This window comes from Ceratotherium simum, chromosome 17 (assembly GCF_057802395.1).
Source record: "Ceratotherium simum simum isolate JZ-2026a chromosome 17, ASM5780239v1, whole genome shotgun sequence".
In the NCBI taxonomy this organism is placed as follows: domain Eukaryota; kingdom Metazoa; phylum Chordata; class Mammalia; order Perissodactyla; family Rhinocerotidae; genus Ceratotherium; species Ceratotherium simum.
In genome coordinates, this window is record NC_141916.1 from 14,240,924 (window position 1) to 14,263,930 (window position 23,007).

At 35.8% G+C, this 23,007-nt stretch overlaps 1 pseudogene; it reads right to left on the bottom strand.

Moving 5' to 3' along the window:
- Positions 1 to 1,368: 1,368 nt before the first annotated feature.
- LOC101395592 (olfactory receptor 6C6-like) lies at positions 1,369 to 2,325 on the bottom strand (annotated as a pseudogene).
- Positions 2,326 to 23,007: the final 20,682 nt, after the last annotated feature.

Here is a 23,007-nt window from a genome sequence, read left to right on the forward strand (position 1 = left end):
TAATTGTTCCCCTAAGTATGCATTTAATGCTGATATTTCTCTTTAAGCACTGTGCTAGCTGTATCCCCCCGGGTTTTGATATGTTGTGTTTTTATTTTCATTTAGTTCATTTAGCAAGATAATCTTCCCTTGAGAATTTCTGTTTTCCCATGGATAATTTAGAACTATATTTCTTATTTCCCAAATATTAGTAGATTTTCTAGATATATTTCTATTATTTATTTTTAGTTTAGTTCCTTTTTAGGCTGAGAATTCATATTCTATGACTTCTAGTCTTTAAATTTGTTCGTTTTGTTTTTTGGACCAGAATTTGGTTTATTTAGGTGAATGTTTCATGTACTCTTGAGAAGTATTAATTGAGTCGCTACCATAAGCTAAACATAAAGATAGAGCACTGAGCACTGACAGATGACCCACAGCTACAAGTTGTGCTTTTTCTGTTTCTAAAAAAAAAAAAAAGTTTTACCATCGGAAATCTCAAAATCTTGGAGAGATTTAATGATTATGTAATCAATAGTCCATGTGAACAGAGAACAGACTAGGTAATTCTGCTTACTAGATATATGGAAATTGAATATTAGTAATTAAATCCTTCCATCATCCCTTGATTCAGGCAGAAGCAGGACTTTAACCTAATACGTGACTGTAAGTCTGAGGTTCTTTTTATCATAATAAAACACTTCGGTGGAACTATAGGATATATACTTATTTTTATATTGTTCAAAACAGGGTTATATTCATGATTGAATTATGTACAATGATATTTCTAAATTCACAATGACTATTAAGTTTTGAAATTTATTATAATCCAAAGAGACGGTGACACATTCTTTCTATGATTTCAATTTACCTATCAACATTTTCATCTTTCATTATTATTATCAAACACTCATAAGAACTCAGGATAATTAGCTTGTTTTTACAGAGAATAGCAAATACTTTTTTTCCTTTGGGTGTCCCCTTGTCCTGTTTTTCACAGGGGTCATTGACCAAGATATTTATTTGTATACCCCTATGGAGAGTTCCAATTTTATTGAAAATATAATATCTGAATTAAATTCTCATAGAAGCTGTGATTTCAAACTTATTTGATCCTTATTCACCATATAATAAACTATATACATATATAAATACACATTATTTATAATAGAATCATACATTGTGTGAAACTAATATATGATTTGGCTAATTTTCCTGAACTCTGATATGTTCTATTCTAGTCTATTTTTAATGGTGGAGAATCTGCTTAATTGATTTCAGACTTTACTAATATCTCAGAATCTCCTGTATGAGATAACGAATTAGATAGAAAAACATGATCAGAAGAAATGCATGAAACATGTTTTTTTCAGTTTTTATGGTAAGTTGTCATTTGTAGCACTTCTTACAATTGTTTTTTGAAAAACACATCTTTTGTGACGTATCCCAGAAGACTTCTTTTGCCTGCTGGTTTCTTAGGATGTAAATGAAGGGGTTTAGTAAAGGGGCAATTGAGGTCTACAGTAAAGCTACACCTTTGGAGACAGTCACTCTTTCTTTTGCAGATGGTTTAATATACATGAAGATAGAGCTACCAGAATTCACAGAGACAACAATCAAGTGGGAAGTCCAGGTGGAAAAAGCTTTGGTCCTCTGCTGTGCAGAAGTGAATTTCAGAATGGTCTTAATGATGCAAGTGTAAGAGAGAATCACTAGTACCAATGCGACCACAAGTGTCACCACAGCTAAAACAAAAAACATCTATTCTAGGACATGTGCACCTGTGCAGGAGAGCTGCAGGATATGAAACGTTTCACACATAAAGTGATCGATTACATTGCAAGCACAGAAATCCAGCTTAAGTCCCATGACCAATGGGGGAAAGATGATTAGAAATCTAGTTACCCAAGAGCTGAGTACAAGCTGGTAGCACACTTTGCTGTTCGTAATGATTGGGTAATGCAGGGGTTTGCAGATAGCAACAGAGCCATCACAAGACTTGACGGCCAGAAGATACAACTCTGTAACTGCTAAGAAAAGAAAAAAAAATAAATGAGCTGAATAACCACTGTAGGAGATTGTTTAGTCACCAGTGAGAATGCTTGTCAAGAATTGTGGAATGCAGAGGATTCTAAATGAAATTTCTAAGATGGAGATATTTTGGAGGAAGAAATAAATTAGAGTCTTGAGGCAAGGATCCAGCAGAGTGTGGAAAATATTGATAAGGTTCTCCAGCAGGTTCAATGTGTAGTTGAAAAATAGAAACAGAAAAAGCACAACTTGTAGCTGTGGGTCATCTGTCAGTGCTCAGAGAATGAACTCTATTTCCATCAATTGGTTCTACATTTCTCTTTTGTGAGCATTATCAAATCTACATAAGGAAAGAACAAAGAACAAATATATGTTCAATAATCTTTGGCAGTTTGACTCTTAGATGTACGTTTGTCCTAATTTTTTATACTAAATCCTGGTTTTGAAAAATCACCCTGATACTTGTTTTAAAAAGACAAAACCACTTAGCACAATCTGCACAGGTTAAAAAAAAAAATGAAAGAAAATTGCATGAATGAATGAATTATCTAATTAATCAACAAATGAACAAGCATAATTTTCTTGCAAGTGTTGTCAATTTGTTGAGTGTAAAGAATTTATCCTAGAAAACCTTGTAGCAGAGGTCTTCTTCTCCCTGGGACATAATTCTAGAGCTAAATATGTAAACCTGCAAGACTCAGGGGAAAATTGAATTACTTTAGTAGTAATATAATTTATTGCCCTACTTTTATTATTCTTTTTCCTCATTCTTTACGCCATCAAAAACCCATATAGTCGCACTGTAGAACATAATCTTCAACCATAGTGCCAAAGATGTCTGAAGTGGAATGAATGTGTTATGTGGATTTAAGTATGCATACTGTCAGACTCTTCAAACAGTGTCCTGTTTATTGGGAGTAAGTTAAACAAGAAGGTGTAAAATGAATCTCATCTACCCTAACTTACCCCCAATACTGACAGCACTCTTTGGGCAGAGCCAGTGATAGAAGCAGTGATTTACAATATCTGAGACCATGTGTTTGCTTATTTTCAAAGTATCTGCATTTAATTGCCAGTTGCCAACTCAGCATCACATATGACTTTCTTAGTTCTCTAAGTGCAATGGCAAAGTTGGATGCCATTTCCCAGAGTCCCCTTCTCTGTATAGTTCTAATTTGTAGCTTTTCAATGAGAGGAATTTATGCAAAATTCGGAAGTTGGAAGAGAAGCAGAGGCTATTACTCTGCAGAGGTATTTGTAGTTAGAACGGCGAGCAGAGTCAATATCCATAGTGGATTCTCAGTAAGTGAGAACTACCCACGTTACTGCTAAGACTATTGATAGATGCTGTCCCAGAAATAACTGAGAGTCACTGCCATTTCCCAAGCTTTCTTGAGCCATTCTCTACAGGGCTTCAACCTGAGATCTTTGGTATTAGTTACCTCAATATTCTATGTGTCATTCAAACTTTTGCTCCCCCATCTCTCCCATTATTTTTAAAAGCTGTAAATCCTCCATTACCCCCTTTATTTCCAGAGTACTTACATAAATTCTACTTTCAAATGAACCCTGACTGATGTAGGAGCCATGCTTTAAGAACTTGTAAATTTGTAATTTCCCATAATTACAGTATTGTGTGATCCCATATATATTTGACAGCAGAACTTTAAACCAAATATGGTTAGCAAAGACAGCAAGTAAGACAGTGTACTATTCTACAGCAGCTCTTTATGACTGAAAACTCCAAAAGATCAAATGAGCTGCTAGCACAAAACAGAAAAGCAGGTTGAGTCTTGCTGGCTGCTGAATTTAAATAGAGGGTAGAAGGAGTTAATTTGGGGTTGAGATGAGATGCTAAAAAGAGGAAAAAAGTGGTAAAGAGTGTTCCTCCACATGTATCCTTCTTATTTTCCTCTAAAGGCAATTCAGGTAATTCCAATTGCCTTGGAGAATGAGAATTGAGGAGTAGGATTGAAACTGAGAATGAAGGAGTTCAAGTTTTCCTGGATTAGGATGAAACTGTGCCTGTAGTCACAAAATTATTGTGAGAAACAAAGTAACCAACGTTTCTGAGCTTGCCTTGCAGTACAACAGGAAAGGAGCTTGCTGACAGCCCTCCCCCTGACTAAGCATTATGTAGGAGCATTGAGAAGCTAAAATGACCAACTGTAAGCTTCACACATCAGAGACTAAAGATCCACCTCATGCAACACATAGAACCTCCCCAAATTTGCACATGTGGCTCATGAAACAACATGAAAGAGTCACCCCCTACGCAGAGGGCTATTAGAACTTCAACCCCCAAGGCCACATGCTCCCCTTCCCATTTTATTCTCACAATATGCATTGGAAAAACACTTAGAACTGCACAAGGCAAGATGATCTGTAACCGGCAGGAAGAATAACTTATTAGCAGAAAATTTATGTTTTCTGCCCCAACTGTTCCTTCTGTCCCAGATAAGGAAGTAACTGAGGTTTTTGTAGATTCCTCAGGAATGTTACATTCAGCAGATCCACTACAGAGAGGCACCCAATGTTCTGAGGTCATCCATTACCTGACATTTGTGAGCTCCCTCCTCAGCCCTCTTGGCCTTACATTTCCAAATCAATTCCCTTTAAGATGGGTTTTTTTCCAGGATGATAGTCCACCATCTTCTGATATGCTAGCTTATCACTTATCTTTGTTTACCACCATCTGCTTGGCCTTTTGTCTTGCAGCAAGCAGATGGAGCCCTTGCTCGGTATCAAATTGGTGGCCATGAAGGGATGATTAAGTTCTGGTCATGGCTAGCTGACCTTGGACGGGTAATTTCTTGGCTAAGTCCTTAGCAGCTGTGGAGGCCCCTTTCACCTTGGGATTTATCCATTTTGATTTCCCCTACCAGTGCCGGCTGCCTCTAAATGCTGTCTGTGGTAGAAAAGAGAAATAATTGTCTCTGGTGAGTCAATGGGTTCAATCTGGAGTAGGGTAAGTCCCCTTGGGGTCCACCACTGAGAACTCCCTTCTTCTCCATCTGGGGTCCTCCCTCTTTGAGAGGTAGGACCATTCAGTTAATAAGGCACCCTGCCAGAATGGGAATAATTGGAGGACTTTTACCTAAAATCTGTAACTGGTTCACTGGTGTCTGGCTTTTCTGTGTCTGAATCTATATCTGTCCATCTCTGTGTATCAGAATGGGGAATACACCTTCTGTGCCTAAGTGGAGCCATTGGGGCTGATTCTGAGTAGATGGTCTGATTACAGTTATGAGCCAATGTCTAAGAAGAAGATGATATTCTTTTGTAACATCACCTGGCCACAATATTCTTCAGACTCTGGAGAGAAAATGACCAGACAATGGATCCTTAAGTTGGAAAAAGTTCTACCTTGGGAAATTTTTAGAGAGCTCTCATCATAAACAGCTGTTTTATTGGTATTTATGAAAAGACCAAATTAAAAGGAAATACAATGATTAGTCTTAAGAACTTAATCAAACTTGGAGTCTCAGCTTCTTTTCATGGGCTTACAGACGCTAATGAAAATGTTAAGTTAACAAAAGAATAAAAATAAGCTGAGAAAAAAAATAAAGGGATTCTTCTGAACAAGTTAGAAATTTTTCAAAGGGTTTATTTTAAAAAATGTAATAAAAATAAAGTAAATAAGACATGAAGGTAGATAAAACAAATATTTAAAGAGGAAAAAACAAAGAGGAATCAGAAGGAGAAGAGTCACAGGACTCACCCAAGCAGGTTGGAAATCTTCGTCTGGTTATTAAAAATAAAAATGGGATGAATGAAATAGATATGAATGAGGTTAAAACAAAGATTTTAATAAAACATTGCCTAAGGTTGGATGGACTAAAGGGACTCCTACTGGAGTCTAACATTAAAGGACCTCAAATACTCCTGGGCTACTCATCCCAGTTTGAAAATAATTTTAAAAAGTGAGAAGGCAGAAATCACAACAAGAAATCTGACCATCAATCACTTGTGCAACAGGTATTCTGCTAAGGTTAATAAGATTATAAAGATTCAAGTCTTTAAACTAATATGGTACAAAGAGGCTATGTCAACTTTGCCTGAATGTTTTTGGAAATGGATGCTATGTCTGGCTGCGAATGGTTCTCTTATACAGTATTATAACACCAAAACTTATTGATAGAGTCTTAATGAAAGCTATGATTAGAGGTATAAGAGTTGATAAAATTTTGAAAAATCTGGCATATTTAAATCAGCGTTATGTGAAATGATTTCCTCTCTTTTGCCTGATTATATTATGGGGATAAATCTGCCCTTCAGATAATGTTAATTAAACATACTAAAGGGAAAGCAATAAGGTTGTCTGAGCCCTCACCATAGGAGATAAAAACTAAAGGATAACATCAAGTGCTAAAAAGAGAATAAAGGCTCCCCCCACAAAGTAAATTGGTCTAAGGTTAAATTGTACACTTAGAAAGAGGGTCTTTGTTAAATACTTTGTGTAGACTTTTACAGGTGTGGTACATTGTTCTGAAGTTTTAAAACAATAACTGTGGAGTCTTCATGTGTATATGTGTCTCTCTATATATGTTAGATATAATATTTTATCTCCAGATGGTATGGCCCAAATTAAGAGCTCTGCTTAATTGGCTTAAAGTAAGCACTTATATTAATTATTTATAAATGTAACAGAAACTAACCTAGACGTCCTTCAAGTTAACATGATCTAAAATGATCTTTGGTAAATGAAAGCTTGTTTAAGTTTGTTAACGTGGTTAAAATAAACATGTTTTCAGAGTTATCAACATTGGGTATGATACAAACATATTATCTCTGTTACAAAATTTTTCAGCAAAAATAATAACTTAGAATAATAGCTGATTTTTTCTGATGTCTCATGAGAGTTTTGTAGGTAATCTAAATATAGTTATTGGGAACAAGTAAACTAAATAGATGCACTATGGCGTATGTACTTAAAACAACTTAAGATTATGACTAACTGACTTAATGTCACCTGAATTTTTTGTGAATAATCAAAACCTAATTATTGGGAACAAATGATTTAGATAGATGGTAATAGGTAGGAGTTTTTGGGTGCAATAATTAGGTTTCATGGTCTGTATACTTGAAAACCAGCTTCCAAAATCTTTTTGGTAACTTAAAACTTTAGAGTTTTGATAAGTTAAAGTAAATGATAAAATTAATTGAGTACCTAGGTCATTTCCACATAAGATAAAATATTAAAAATTTTAATATTTTTTACTGGGTATAGATTTGTCTATCTTTGGTTTCTTATCTCAGAGAAACTAAAAGACACTTCAGTTTATTAATAAACATGTTTTGTGCCATGCTGGGGACTTTTCTGTGAAAAAACTCATATATTTCTAGAAAGTCTGAATACAAGGAAAGTAAAATATATGTTTTCAGTAAAGAAGATATAAATAATAGAGGTATTTTTGTTTGTTTTGTTTAAAAAAGATAAATTTTTCCTAAAGTACTAAGAAAGGGTAAAGGAAAGAAGGCATCGGGCAACTTCTGAATGTAAAAGTAAGTGACAGAAGGTTTGTGGAAGTAAAACCTTGACGAGTTTTGTGCATGGCCAAGTTGACTAAGATTAAAATGAATTCAATTAAATGAATGAGTTTCAATATCAAAAGTAAACTGGTGTAAAATTAGAATTTGGCTTTCTCTCTCTTAAAAGGATAATTTTCTTGAACTTTTGGTCTGCTCTGGATAAAAAAGTTATAAAGAGATTTTTCTTTACCTTTGAGTAAGTTTACCTAAAAGACAGAGAATGTATATGATTTTTTAAAAATAATTTCCTATGTTCAAAAGGACTGAGATCTCTCTATTAAGTTATTTTTTGACTGTTTTAACTCTCTTTTTACCTTTGACTATTTCTGTGGTCACCTTGATTAAATGGATAACTAAGCTTGTTTACAAACTTCCCCCTAAATTAAAGTCTTTCTTTTGACCTAAAAAAGGAAACTTTAAGAATTTCTAATCAGCCCTGGGACTTCTCAAACAATTTGTTCTGTCTTTCTATAAAGAGGAAAATATTAAACTAATTAAACTTATTTGGTATGTTAAATTACATGAACAGCATTGTCAAATAAGTGATGATAAACCTTCCTAGGTTATATTATGTGGGTAAATATTATTAATATAAGTGTTTTTTTAAAAAATATATAACATTCTTAAAATTCTGATCTGTTCTGTTTATCAATCATTTCTATTATCTCAAAGTGTTATATGTCACAGTCTTTGTCAATTGCCATTTTTTAATGTTTTGTTATTTGCAAACAGTTGTTGATTTACTTTGATGTTTTTGCAGATGTGTTTCATATTCAGACAGATTCATGGAAAAGACTCTGACACTTGTTCTAAAATACAGGTTTCTGATAAACTTTGAGATTATGAAACTGAGCTGGATGAGAAATGGAGAAACTGATGGCCTCATGAATCTGCTACCAGAAGATTAAGAGTTGATATCACCAGACTAAACAAACTGATGAGGATGATTATAATTTTTATGACTTTTTGTTTGAAATGTTGCTGATTTTTTTAATGTTTTGTTTTTCCAGATTTGTGGAAATATTTTTCTCTTTTCTCTTAAGGAACTATGATTTACAGGAATTTGTACGCAGAATTGAGACATTTATCTTTTTCTCCCTATCTGATCCCTCCAGAATGTAGAAACTCTTGATGAGTGAATATTCTTATATTCACGGCAATACAGTTATTTGCATAACTTCAATAAGAATCTATTCTCCTTATAACAGGACAGAATTGGAAACACTGGTTATATTACCAAGGCTTTGACTGGAGTGTCATATTTGAGAAAAACATACATAGACTCATATAGCTTTTGAGGAAAAAAGGTTGACTTTATAAACTCAAACCACTTGGAATGATTGGCCTAGTACCTTGCTTAGAGGATTCCCAATAACCTTACCAGGTGAGTAAAGAAGGTCACTTCCTTGGCAGGTACAAAGAACCTCAGGATATCTGGGGGAACCTCAAGAGAAGAGAGAAATTCACCCAAATCTGGAGGTATAGCAGGTGGAGTCTGATAACAAGTCCGTGGCTTGGCTGTCCTGTCCTTGAGAGGCCTTTAAAGTTCAATCTGATACTCCCTATAAAAAGTTCCAGCAAAGCAGATTTAAAAGAGCTTATATGATCAATTGTTATTCTTTTTTTCTTTTTTTGTGAGGAAAATTAGCCCTTAGCTAACATCCGTTGCCAATCTTCTTCTTTTTGCTGAGGATGATTGGCTCTGGGATAACATCTGTGCCCATCTTATCTTCCTCTACTTTATATGGAATGCTGCCACAGCACGGCTTGACAAGCAGTGCGTTGGTCTGCGCCCGAGATCTGAACTTTCGAACCCTGGGCCACCAAAGCAGAGCATGTGAACTTAACTGCTATACCACTGGGCCAGCCCTCAATTGTTATTCTTGCTGTACTCATTTAAATAATTGGGCCAAGTTTATTGAAACTAGATTTATTTTACAAACCAATGAGTCTTAATTTGACTATCTTTCATAAAAATATGGGTGATTTTACAGAGAAAAATTACGTTTCAATAGAAACTATAGTACACATATGTGAATGTTAGATTTTGGTTCTGTTAATTGTCTTTGAGGTTTTTGTTTTCTATCTGTAAACTGGACTGGATCCTGAATTCTAGTTTACTCAAATATCTGCTACAGGTCTCCAAATTAATGTTTTCAATTTTTTCCCATCCTTTTCATTTGAAATCATTGAGAACTGAGACCACCCTTTTTCCTGAAGCCTTGCAAACTGAAATTGGACAAAATTGATGTAAACTTGAAAGAGCACCATTATAACCCATGTTTGGACAATCTTTATGCCTGTTGCTACATAAGCCACTCAAAAAGTTTACCTAAACACCTGATGACATCATTGGAGACATTGTGAACTGCAAGGGATGCTTCAACCCTGACATCTAGAAATCTTCTTGACTGACTGTCCCTTGGGCTCAAAAATTGGTTTATAATTTGCTCCAACCATTAACCTTGTTTTTCTTTTTGTTTCTCTAGAAAATCTTCTTATCAAATACCTGGTTACTTGCTTACACAATGTAGGCCTAACTTTGGGAGAACTTTCCTGTGTTCTAGAAATGATCCAAAAGACCTGGAGGGAAATTGAACTAAGGAGCTAGGCACTGTCAGATGTTCCTCTTCACAGTCTTTGTCATGGAAACTAGGTCCAACTAAAATCCTGGAAGCACAAGATGGGACCATGAGAGAAAGACCACAGGGAACAGGAACTATGCCAAGGAAGTACATCAGAGCCTGGATCACCCAAACCTTGGCTAGCTTCAAGCTCTAGACACTGACTTTTCTGAATGAATACATAAAGCCCTGAAAGACTGCAAGTTACTGTTCAAAAGACAGTCTTCTAACGGTAAGTAATAAATGAGTCCCAGGTTCTTACCTTACTTGTTGGACCATTAGAAGCAGGGCTACTTGGCTACATCAGATTTCACCTGAGGTTCCAGGCCCTAACCTTGATTGGTTTAAAGGCCTCTTCTCCTGGATTCCCAAAGAATTAAGGTCCATTATGGAGGGGATACTAAAATTTAGGCTGTCTATTTTGCTAATATGTGTGGTCATCTATTTAATTATAAAATTTAGACTTAAAAGTTGTTCCAAAGCCATTGATCAGAGTACTGAAATATTCATCATGCAAAGCATATCTCATTCTTCCCACCTAGTACTCAAAAGTATTTTAAAATAAAGGTAGAACAGTTTAATTCATCTACCCTGATCTTTGCCCTTTCACAGCAGGAAGCAGCTGGTGCAGTTGTTGCCCCATTCCCCAAGATTGAGGAATAATCATAAGACAGTAGGGATTGAAACCCATGATGAAGCAGTTAACGTTTTCCTGGATTAGAATGACACCATGCCTGTTCCCACAAGGTTAATGTGGGAAACGAAGTAACTAAAATTTCTGAGCTTACCTTGCAGAACAGCAGGGGGACTGCTAATAAGAAAGTAGCTTGCTGACAGCTCTCCACCTGACTAAGCACCATGCAGGAGCATTGAGAAGCTAAAATGACCAATTGTAAGCTTTACACATCATAGACTAAAGATCCATCACATGCAACACAGAGAATCCCCTCGAATTTACACGTGTGGCCCATAAAGAAATATGAAAGACAGTTGGCCCTGCTCAGAGGACTCTTAGAACTTCATCTCTCAAGGCCACATGCTCCCCTCCCCATCTTAGTCTCACAATATGCTTTGGAAAAACAATTAGAACTGCACGTAGGGGGCCGGCCCCGTGGCTTGGTGGTTAAGTGAGTGCGCTCCACTGCTGGCGACCCGAGTTCGGATCCCGGGCTCCCACCGGCGCACTGCTTCTCCGGCCATGCTGAGGCCGCGTCCCACATGCAGCAGCTAGAAGGATGTGCAGCCATGACACACAACTATCTACTGGGGCTTTGGGGGGAAAAAATAAATAAATAAAATCTTTAAAAAAAAAAAAAAAAAAAAAAAAAAAAGAACTGCACGTAAGCAAGTTAATCTGTAACCAGTAGAAAGAGTAACTAGTTAGCAGAAAATTTATGTCTTGTGCCCAAACTATTCCTTTTGTCCCAGATAAGAAAGTAACTGAGATTTTCTTAGATGCCACAGGAATGTTACATTCAGCAGATCCACTATGGTGAGGCGCCCAATGTTCTGCCATCATCCATCACCTGACATTTCTGAGCCCCCTTCCCAACCCCGTTGGCCTTATGTCAGTCATTTCCAAATAAGTTTCCTTTAAAATGGATGTTTTTAGGATGATAGTCTGCCATCTTCCAATATACTAGCTTATTACTTATTAAAGCTCTTTCTCTACCACCGTCTGCTTGGCCTTTTATCTTGTGATGAGTAGATGGAGCCCTTGCTCAAAATCAGAGTCACCAAAGCTTAGGGGAATAAGCCCTTCCAACTAATTTCCTTTTGGTAGACAGGTTATTTCAAAAGGACCTAATGGGAGGATAGATGCTGTCAAGGTTTGACATTTTGGAATGTGGTGTGTACTTAACACCAGTCAAAGTAAATGATTCAATCTTGTGAAGAGATTTCATGGAGAATAAGAATACGAAAGTGTGGCAATAAGGGAGGGAAAGCTGGCTATGTCAAAAGGGCACCAGAGATTCTAAATTTGCTAAATCAATTATCATAAAATTAGATTTTCTAAATCACATTAGCAAAAATGAATGAACTAAGAATGCATGTGATAGCATGGGTGAGCCTCAAAATTATATGCTGAGCAAGAGAAGCCAGTCTTTAAAATTCACCATTTGTGGTTCCTTTTTACTAGAAATTCCAGCATATCCTTGCTGATTCCTTAGGGTGTAAATGAAAGGGTTTATTAAAGGAGCAACAGAGGTGTTGAGCACAGCTACATCTTTAGTTGAAGTCACTCTTTCCTTTGCTGATGGCTTCATATACAGCAAGTTACGGCTCCCATAAGTAATAGAGACAACCACCATGTGTGAGGAACAGGTGGATAAGGCATTAGCTCATTTTTAAACAGGAGAGAGTTTTAGAATGGTTTTGATGATGTCCGTATAGGAGAGGCCTGCTAACACCACAGTGACGACAGGTGTCACGACAGCTAAGACAAAAGCCATCAATTCCGTGAAATGTGTATCTATGCAAGAGACCTGCAGGATTGGAGAAGTGTCACAGAGGAAGTTTTGGATAGTTTTGGAAGCACAGAAATCCAGCTTGAGTCTCAAGAACAAAGAGAGAAATATCATTATAAAGCCAGTTACCCAAGAGCTAACTACAATTTGGTAGCACATGGTACTGTTCATGAAAACATTTTTCTTCATTATCAGCCACAGAATGTTCCATTTTAAGAAACTTAATGTGCGTTTTCACAAATTTACTTAAAGTTCATGAAAATGAACAGAGTCTTCAATTCTTGTCATCTCTATAAAAATGTTGTGAGATTCTTCCCTTGCTCGTACTTGAATGAATGCTACTTACCACTTAGGAGGCTTATCTGTCCTTGAAATTTAGCTCTACAATTTGGCTAATGTTAATATATGACTCATCTTTCAAAGACTTTGCCCTAGTAGACTATTTAAAATTCTTATGTTTCCTATTTCTGAATTTAGCTAATAGCTCATGTAATTTGTTAATTGAGACATATATTCATTCATCACCAAATTCCATATTGCATTTCCTTTTCTTTTTTTCTTTTTTTGATGTCACATTCCTTAAGTTTTTCTAACACCACTTGCTTGCCTATTCATATCTAACACTTAGACAATTCCTAGTAAATCATTAACAATGCCTCAAATCTGTGTGCCTTAGGGAATAAAACAAATATAGAAAGCAAAACTGATCTTCCTATATTATACTTCCTTTTTGCTTTATTCCATTCACAATAGTCTCATAATACTTTTTTATTGTACAAATACATTAAGAAGCCCTATCTTTTAGTCCTAATGGAGAATTACTTTAAATACTAGTTGCTGCTCTTTTTACTGACAGTATTGCAGCTATGTTCTGTAATTACTGATTGTAATTCCTTTTTTTTTAATTCATGAAGTCATTTATTAGGAAGGTCATTTAACAGTGCTATAATCAATTGTAAGATTTGAGAGACTTAAGGATTCAGTTGATGGTAGTGACAGCTGTTCATTACATTTTGCAATGGAAGACAGAGCAGTATTTCAATACTAACTTTAGTTTGTCATACGTTCTATTTGTCAAGAAGTACAGCAGAGGAGAGAGAATCCCTGTATTCCCGGCCTCTGAATTCTGCAAATTCCTTGTCCATTACTGAAGGCTGGGCCCCTATGTCTAAAGGCCAGAAGGCAAGGATGCCCAGTGGTTGTCTTCCATATCTCCCGGACAGCTGGCCTCTTGGTGCTCTTTGACTTCTTTTAGTGTCCTCAAATTCTCAGATGTTTTCTTTTTTTTTTGAGTGTTAATTGATTGGTTTCAAAACTGCTATCTGAATCAGAGCAATTCAAGTAGATTGATATGAGGTTCACAAATGACATAGTAGCATTTCTTTCACCTGGAATGTGGGGAATGGCCCTAGAAAGAAAAGCTATTATGACACTGAGGGTCTATGTAAGTCACAGCGTGCTCCTTTGATCTGAAATTGCTGGGGTGCCAAATTGTCTCTGCCAAATCAGTGAGTCACTATAGAAATGTTAATTTGAATTTTTTGCTAATGGAATAATTTACTGAGAGCAAGTGATTTATCGAGAAGGTCCGCCTATCCCACTTCTATTTTTTAACATTGAGTTGCATCATCAATAGCTTTTGTTAACCACAAGAGTTACAGAGTTAATGGAATCTCTTATATTCTATTATGCTAGTTCTCTTTCTTAGGAGTAATCTGCAGGTGCCTTGAAAAACATCCTCACAAAACACAATGCAGAAGGCCAAAAACCAAACCAAGTTGGTATTCTGGCTGAATATCAATATATTTCTTTTGGTCAAGAGCGCAATTAAGAAACCATAGGTCTTGGGCCGGCCCCGTGGCTTAGCGGTTAAGTGCGCGCGCTCCGCTGCTAGCAGCCCGGGTTCAGATCCCGGGCGCGCACCGCTTCTCGGGCCATGCTGAGGCCGCATCCCACATACAGCAACTAGAAGGATATGCAGCTATGACATACAACTATCTACTGGGGCTTTGGGGGGAAAATAAATAAAAATCTTTAAAAAAAAAAAAAAAAAAAAAAAGAAACCATAGGTCTTGATGATAAAATTATCACTTCAACAGTTCCAGTAGAAAACAGAGTGGTTATAGAGATGAAGCTTTGAGAGTCCACCAGAGGGCTGAGGCCTGCAATCTGAAAAGGTCATGTAAACTCTCAAGTTATTTCCTTCATTAACCTCTGGGTAGGTTTCCTACAGCTCAGTCTACAGAAATGAAAAGGAATTAACACAGTCATTAAGAATCCTGAAGAATGCTAGCTATGTTTTAACATTTTATTCTTTTAATATACCCCTTTCGAGGCTACAAGATCCTTCTATTCTGTGACCCAATATCAATGTCTTTAGAGGTCCCTTGACCAAGCTCTTCTCTCTGAAGGATGCTGTCATAGATGTGATTTCAAGGTTTCCTGTTGGTTTCTAATCACTGTGGTTAAGTGAAAATGAAATGAAACAATGCTACTTGCAGGGCCCCAGGGGAGTTGCTCTTCTCCTTTTTCCATTTCTTTGCCCAAAAGTGCTGCCATCATCCATAGCAGATCAATATCCTCCATTAGTTATCCTCCAAAAACTATCCTGGCCTATGGAAATGGAGTATTATATTAGGGAACTGATGGCCACAATCCAGAGAATCACAGAATGTTTAGAGACAAGAAAACATCCAACAATAATAGAAAACCGAAGTCAACAATGGTTTTTTTCTGTTCCTTAACATCACCCTCACCAGTGAACCGCAGTCATATATTTATGCCTGGCGTCATTGTCCCAGGCTGGCCACCTGGCCTCTAAATCAGCTGATAAAAGAATGAGTGATAAGCACAGTCTGCAAGGCCCTGTGATCTGGCTCCTGGCTGCCCAGCAAAGGCCATCGCCCATCACCTCCCCTCCATCACTCTGCTCCTGCTACACGGGCCTTCCTTCTGCTGTTCTCCAGCACGCTGACGACGTAATTGATTCTCTGTTAATCGTTTTCTTTATATTAGAGCAAAGCTTCTTTGTCTTAGCCAATTTTTAGAATTCCAAGTAATATTCAAAAAGAGCTTTTCTTTCTTATCTTAAAATATACGCTATCATAGAAAAAATCAAACGACGCCACCTAAGTGATTTTTCCTTTTCTCTTTGATTAAAAGTTTTCAAATATATTCCTTTGCTTTTCTAGATAACTTGATATTCTTTTATCACAAATATTCTTTTTAAAGCTACTGAATCCCTAGATTCTTTGTCTTAAATATATCTGATTGCTTTCTACCAGTCTTAATTTGTATATCTTTCATAAATAACCTGTTAATGCATGCATAATGGTGTTTGCAGCATAAAAAAAATTCTATTTTTCATCCTTAGAGTTTTTCCTTTATTTGCTCTTCTTCTACTGTAATAAAATTACATGGAATATATATAATATATTATTATAATATGTACTTGTGTTTTATATTATAATAACGTGTATATTATTATATTTAATGTAGTAATAAAAATAAATCTTTTTCATACATTGTCTATGGAATTTTTATGACATGGGAGACTGAATATAACTATTAAAGTCATTGCTGCTTTATTTTTATCATTGTTACCTATTAATCTAAGTATTCTGAGTTTGCTAAAAACCTTAATTATATTTAAACTTAAGTGGAGTGTAACATGTTTGTTAGACTTCCTCAAAATGTAAAGATTAGCTGCTCTCTAAGTGTCCTTCCATGACTCATTCAATGCAACTACAAGTTCATGGACAGAAAGAAAGAAAATGAAAAAGAAACTCACTTGTAAATTAAAAATATATATTTTTGTATATGTTAACTATAGGAATTCTTACTTCTCCCTCAAAAGGAATAGCTCAAATAAGACAATTTAAGGAGAAATTTAATACCCAGACATGGATTTCTAAAGCTTTACCGTAACTTTTCTTTTAGAAAAAGATAAGTTAAAATTAAAAATTAACTTACCTTACACAAAGTATATTAGAGTTTGTTTTTCTGTTACGGTACAGAGTAGAATATATGGGTTAACTAAATTAAGAGAGATTAAAATCATTTCAAGACATTGATAAATTACTAAACAGATATAAAAACCAATTTTTTTCAGAATGATTCAAATAAAAGATGAAATGTGAGAATTATTTATTTTTCAAAATATTTCCCACTTTCACTTAAGTTCATATTCACTATGCGACTCAATATTCAGATACTGAGTAGTCCTAATGTACCTCTATCATTCTTTCCAGTTTGGTTAAATTTTCTGAAAGTTTTCATTAATCTTGTATTAGAAGTGTTATATGAAAGGTTGTGACCTAGGAAAAAACCCAGTCTTAAAGTATAGATATTGAACACATCCTATGATTTTAACTAAGCTAAAGTTTTGTCTTTTTGTCCGATAAAGACACAAAGGAATCCATTGAAATTATCAAAAAAAGAAGATAGGAAAATATTTTCTCTAGAAACCACTGTAAAGAAAGTATTATTTATGTACAGAAAAAAACTCCACACTGTTTTTAAAATTCAGGAAATACGCAACAAAGCATCAGTTGTTTCACAGTTCTGACGCAATATGGGAAAATTTGCTGTGCTAGTTTCCTCCAATAAGAAAATTTCTGCGGCTGTCACACACACAAACAATAAATAATTTAACAGGCCCATAGCAGGCTTGAATATGACAAACAGAGTCAATATTAAAATGAGGGTTTTAACCATGTCTTGGTAAGACACTGCCTGAGTTTTGAAGTGTAGTAGTTTTGAAGTGATTAATTTTATTTATTGATTGATTTTAATTAATTAAGTTTCTTATTACAGTAACATTGGTTTGTAACATTGTATAATTTTCAGGCATACATCATTACACTTCTATTTCTGCACGGATTACATCATGTTCACCACCCAAATACGAATTACAATCCATCACCACAGCCATGTGCCTAATCACTCCTGTCACCTTCCTCCCCCCGACTCCCCTCTGGTAACCACCAATCCAATCTCTGTCTCTATGTGTTTGTTTGTTGTTGTGTTTATCTTCTACTTATGAGTGACATCATACGATATTTGACCTTTTCCCTCTGACTTATTTCGCTTAGCCTACTACCCTCAATGTCCATCCATGTTGTCACAAATGGCTGGATCTCATCGTTTTTAATGGCTGAGTAGTATTCCATTGTGTGTATATACCACATCTTCTTCATCCATTCTTCCCTTGATGGACACTCAGGTTGCTTCCAAGTATTGGCTATTGTGAATAATGCTGCAGTGAACACAGGGATGATTGTCTCTTTACGCATTGTTGTTTTCATGTTCTTTGGATAAATACCCAGCAGTGGAATAGCTGGGTCGTATGGTAGTTCTATCTTTAATTTTTGAGGAATCTCCATACTGTTTTCCATAGTGGCTGCACCAGTTTGCACTCCCACCAGCAGTGTATGAGAGTGCCCTTCTCTCCACATCCTCTTCAACGCCTGTTGTTTCCTATCTTGTTAATTATAGCCATTCTGATGGGCGTGAGGTGATATCTCATTGCAGTTTTGATTTGCATTTCCCTGATAGTTAATGATGTTGAACATCTTTTCATGTGCCTGTTGGCCATCTGTATATCTTCTTTGGAGAAATGTCTGTTCAGGTCTTTTGACCATTTTTCATTGGGTTGTTAGTTTTCTTGTTGTTGAGATTGTCAGTTCTTTATAGATTTTGGAGACTAATCCCTTATTAGATGTATGGTTTGCAAATATCTTCTCCCTATTGTCAGATTGTCTTTTCATTTTGTTGATGGTTTCCTTCGCTGTGCAGAAGCTTTTTAGTTTGATGTAGTCCTATTTTTTTATTTTTTCTATTGTTTCTCTTGCGCGGTCCGACATGGTGCTTGAAAATATGTTGCTGACACCTATGTCGAAGAGCGTACTGCCTGTGTTTTTTCTAAAAGTTTCGTGGTTTCAGGTCTTACATTCAAGTCTTTAATCCATTTTGAGTTAATTTTTGTTTATGGTGTAAGATGATGGTATACTTTCATTTTCTTGCATGTGGCTGTCCAGTTTTTCCAACACCATTTGTTGAAGAGACTTTCCTTTCTCTCTGGTATGTTCTTGGCTCCTTTATCAAAAATTAGCTGTCCATAGATTTGCCCGTTTATTCCTGGTCTCTCGATGCTGTTCCATTGATCTGTGTGTCTGTTTTTGTGCTAGTACCATGTTGTTTTGGTTACTATAGCTTTGTAGTATGTTTTGAAATCAGGGAGTGTGATACCTCCAGCTTTGTTCTTTTTTCTCAGGATTCCTTTAGCTATTCGGGGTCTTTTGTTGTTGCATATAAATTAGGGGATTCTTTGTTCTATTTCTGTGAAAACTGTTGTTAGAACTTTGATAGAGATTGCATTGAATGTGTAGATTGCTTTAGGAAACATGGACATCTTAACTATGTTAATCTTCCAATTCAAGAGCATGGAATATCTTTCCATTTCTTTGTGTCGTCTTCAGTTTCTTTCACCAATGTTTTAAAGTTTTCAATGTACTGATCTTTCACCTCTTTAAGTTTATTCCTGGGCATTTTATTTTTTTTGTTGCAATTGTAAATCGGATTGTATTCTTAATTTCTCTTTCTGCTATTTCGTTGTTAGTGTATAGAAACACAACTGATTTTTGTCTGTTGATTTTGTATCCTGCAACTTTACCATATTCATTTATTAATTCTAAAGGTTTTTTGGTAGATTCTTTAGGGTTTCTATATATAAAATCATGTCATGTGCAAATAGCGACAGTTTCACTTCTTCCTTTCCAGTTTGGATCATTTTTACTTCTTTTTTTTGTCTGATTGCTCTGGCTAGGACTTCCAATACAAGGTTAAACAGGAGTGGTGAGAGTGGGCATCCTTGTCTGGTTCCTGTTCTTAGAGGGATAGCTTTCAGTTTTTCACCATTGAGGATGATATTAGCTGTGGGTTTGTCATATACGGTCTTTATTATGTTGAGGTACTTTCCTTCTATATGCAGTTATTCAGAGTTTTTACCATAAATCAATGGTGTATCTTGTCAAATGCTTTCTCTGCACCTATTGAGATGACCATGTGATTTTTATTCTTCATTTTGTTAATGTGGTGTATCACGTTGATTGATTTGTGAATGTTGAACCATCCCTGCATCCCTGGAATAAATCCCACTTGATTATGGTGTATAATCTTTTTAATGTATTGTTGTATGTGGTTTGCTAGTATTTTGTTGAAGATTTTTGCATCAATGTTCATCAGTGTTATTCCCTGTAATTTTCTTTTTTTGTGTTGTCCTTGTCTGGTTTCAGTATTAGGGTAATATTGGTTTCGTAGAATGAGTTAGAGAGCTTCCCCTGCTCTTCAATTCTTTGGAAGATTTGAGAAGGATAGGTATTAAATTCTCTTTGAATGTTCTGTAGAATTCAACACGGAAGCCATCTGGTCCTGGACTTTTATTTTTGGGGAGGATTTTGATTACTGTTTCAATCTCCTTACCGGTGATTGGTCTATTCAAATTATCTATTTCTTCTTGATTCAGTTTCAGAAGGTTGTATGATTCTATGAATTTATCCATTTCTTCTAAATTATCCAATTTGTTGGCATATACCTTTTCATAATTTTCTCTTATAATCTTTTGTATTTCTGAGGTGTCCATTGTAATTTCTCCTCTTTCATTTCTGACTTTACTTTATTGAGCCTTCTCTCTTTTTCTCTTGGTAATTCTAGCTAAAGATTTTGTTCTGTTTATCTTTTCAAAGACCAAGCTCTTGGTTTTATTAATTATTTCTATTGTTTTTTTAGTCTCTATTTCATTTACTTCTGCTCTGATTTTTATTGTCTCCCTTCTTCTACTGATTTGGGGCTTTGTTTGTTCTTCTTTTTCCAGTTCCTTTAGGTGCATTGTTAGATTGTTTATTTGAAATTTTTCTTGTTTGTTGAGATAGGCTATAAACTTAACTCTTAGAACCGCCTTTGCTGTATTCCATAAATTCTGGCATGTTGTATTTTCATTTTCATTTGTCCCCAGGTATTTCATGATTTCTCCTTTGATTTCTTCGTTGACCCAATTGTTGTTCAGTAGCATTTTGTTTAATCTCCACACATTGTGGATTTTCTGATTTTCTTCCTATAGTTGATTTCTAGTTTCATACCATTGTGGTCAGAAAATGTGCTTCGTGTTATTTCAATCTTCTTAAATTTATGGAGACTTGTTTTGTGGCCTAATTTTGTGATCTATCCTGGAGAAGGTTCCATGTACATTTGAAAAGAATGTGTATTCTTCGGTTTTCCACGGAATGTTCTGCATATATATACTAGGTTGGTCTGTTCAAGTGTGTCATTTAAGGCCAATGTTTCCTTATTGTGCTTCTGTTTGGGTGATCTATCCATTGGTGTAAAAGGAGTGTTAAAGTCCCCTACTATTATTGTATTACCGTGTATTTCTCCTTTTACGACTGTTAACAGTTGCTTTATATATTTAGGTGCTCCTACATTGGGTGCATAGATATTTACAAGTGTTATATACTTTTGTCTGATTGTTCTCTTGATCATTGTGTAGTACCCTTCTTTGTTTCTTGTTACAGTTTTTGTTTTAAAGTCTATTTTGTCTGATATCAGTATTGTTACCCTAGCTTTTTTTCATTGCCATTTGCATGGAGTATCTTTTACCACCCATTCACTTTCAGTTTGTGAGTGTCTTTAGGTCTCAAGTGCGTCTCTTGTATACAGCACATATTTGGGTCTTGTTTTTTTATCCAATCAGCCACCTTATGCCTTTTAATTGGAGCATTTAGTCCATTGACATTTAAAGTTGATAAGTATGTACTTACTGCCATTTTTAAACTTTTTTTTTCTCAATGTTTTAGGAGTTTTTCTCTGTTGCTTTGTTCTTTGCTTGCTCTCTTCCCTTGTTGTTTGATGTCTTTCTTTAGTATTATTTTTTGTTCCACTCTCTTAGTATGTTGTGTATTTATTATAGGTTTCTGGTTTGTGATTATCATGGGGTTCATATACAGTAACCTATGTATAAAGCAATCTATATTAAGTTGATAGTCTCTTTAGTTTGACTTCTATTTGAAAGCTCTACTCTTTAACTCCTCTCCTCCCACATTTTATGTTTTGGATATCATATCTAAACTCTTTTTTGTGCATTCGTATGTGTTATCCTCTTACCATGGAAATAGATAATTTTTCCTATTTGTGGTCTTCTCTTTCTCCCTTAGATAAGTCCCTTTAGCATTTCTTGCAGAACTGGTTTCTTGGTGACAAAATCCTTTAATTTTTGCTTGTCTGAGAAACTTTTTATTTCTCTTTCCATTTTAAATGATAACCTTGCCAGGTAGAGTATTCTTGGCTGTAGGTTTTTTCCTTTTAGTACTTTAAATATATCATGACACTCTCTTCTAGCCTGTAAATTTTCTGCTGAGAAGTCAGCTGATAGACTTATGGGATTTCCTTTGTATGTAACTTGTCTTTCTCTTGTGGCTTTTAGGATTCTCTCTATATCTTTAATTCTGGACATTTTGATTATGATGTGTCTTGGTGTGGGCCTCTTTGGGTTTATCTTGTTTGGTGCTCTCTGTGCTTCCTGTACCTGGATGTCTGTTTCCTTCCTTAGGTTAGGGAAGTTTTCAGCTATTATTTATTCAAATAGATTCTCTGCCCCTTTGTCTCGCTCTTCTCCTTCTGGGACACCTATAACACCGATGTTAGTGAGCTTGATGTTGTCCCAGAGATCCCTTAGACTGTCTTCACTCTTTTTAATTCTTTTTTCTTTTATCTGTTCAGCTTGGGTGATTTCTTCTAGTCTTTCATCCAGATCACTGATCCATTCTTCCATATCCTCTACTCTGCTTTTGAGTCCCTTTAGTGAATTTTTCATTTCCAGTATTGTATTCTTCATTTCTGATTGGTTCTTTTTTATATCTTCTATTTCTTTGTTGACATTCTCACTGAGTTTATCCATTCTTCTCCCAAGATCAGTGAGCAGCCTTAACACTCTTTGTTTGAACCCTCTGTCAGGTAGGTTGCTCATTTCTGTTTCATTTAGTTCCTTTTCTGGGATTTTGTCCTGTCCCCTTACTTGGAACATATTCTCTTGCCTCTTCATTTTGCCTCTTTCCCTCTGCTTGTGTTGAAGTATTAGTTGTTGTCAGCCCTTCAGTCTCTCTATCGGGTGTGGGGATCCCCAGTACCGTTGGCTGTAAGGTCTAATAGCAGATTCCTGTTGCAGTTTTTCTATTAAGTGAGTAGGACCCCAGCATTGTTGGTTGTTAGGCTCAGGGGCTTACAATTGCTATAAGTCTCCAGCCTATAAGGCTCTTGTCAGCTTCCTGAGGATTGTAGCTGGTTGGGCCTGGCCTCAGGCATTGGAGCATCCAATTGTT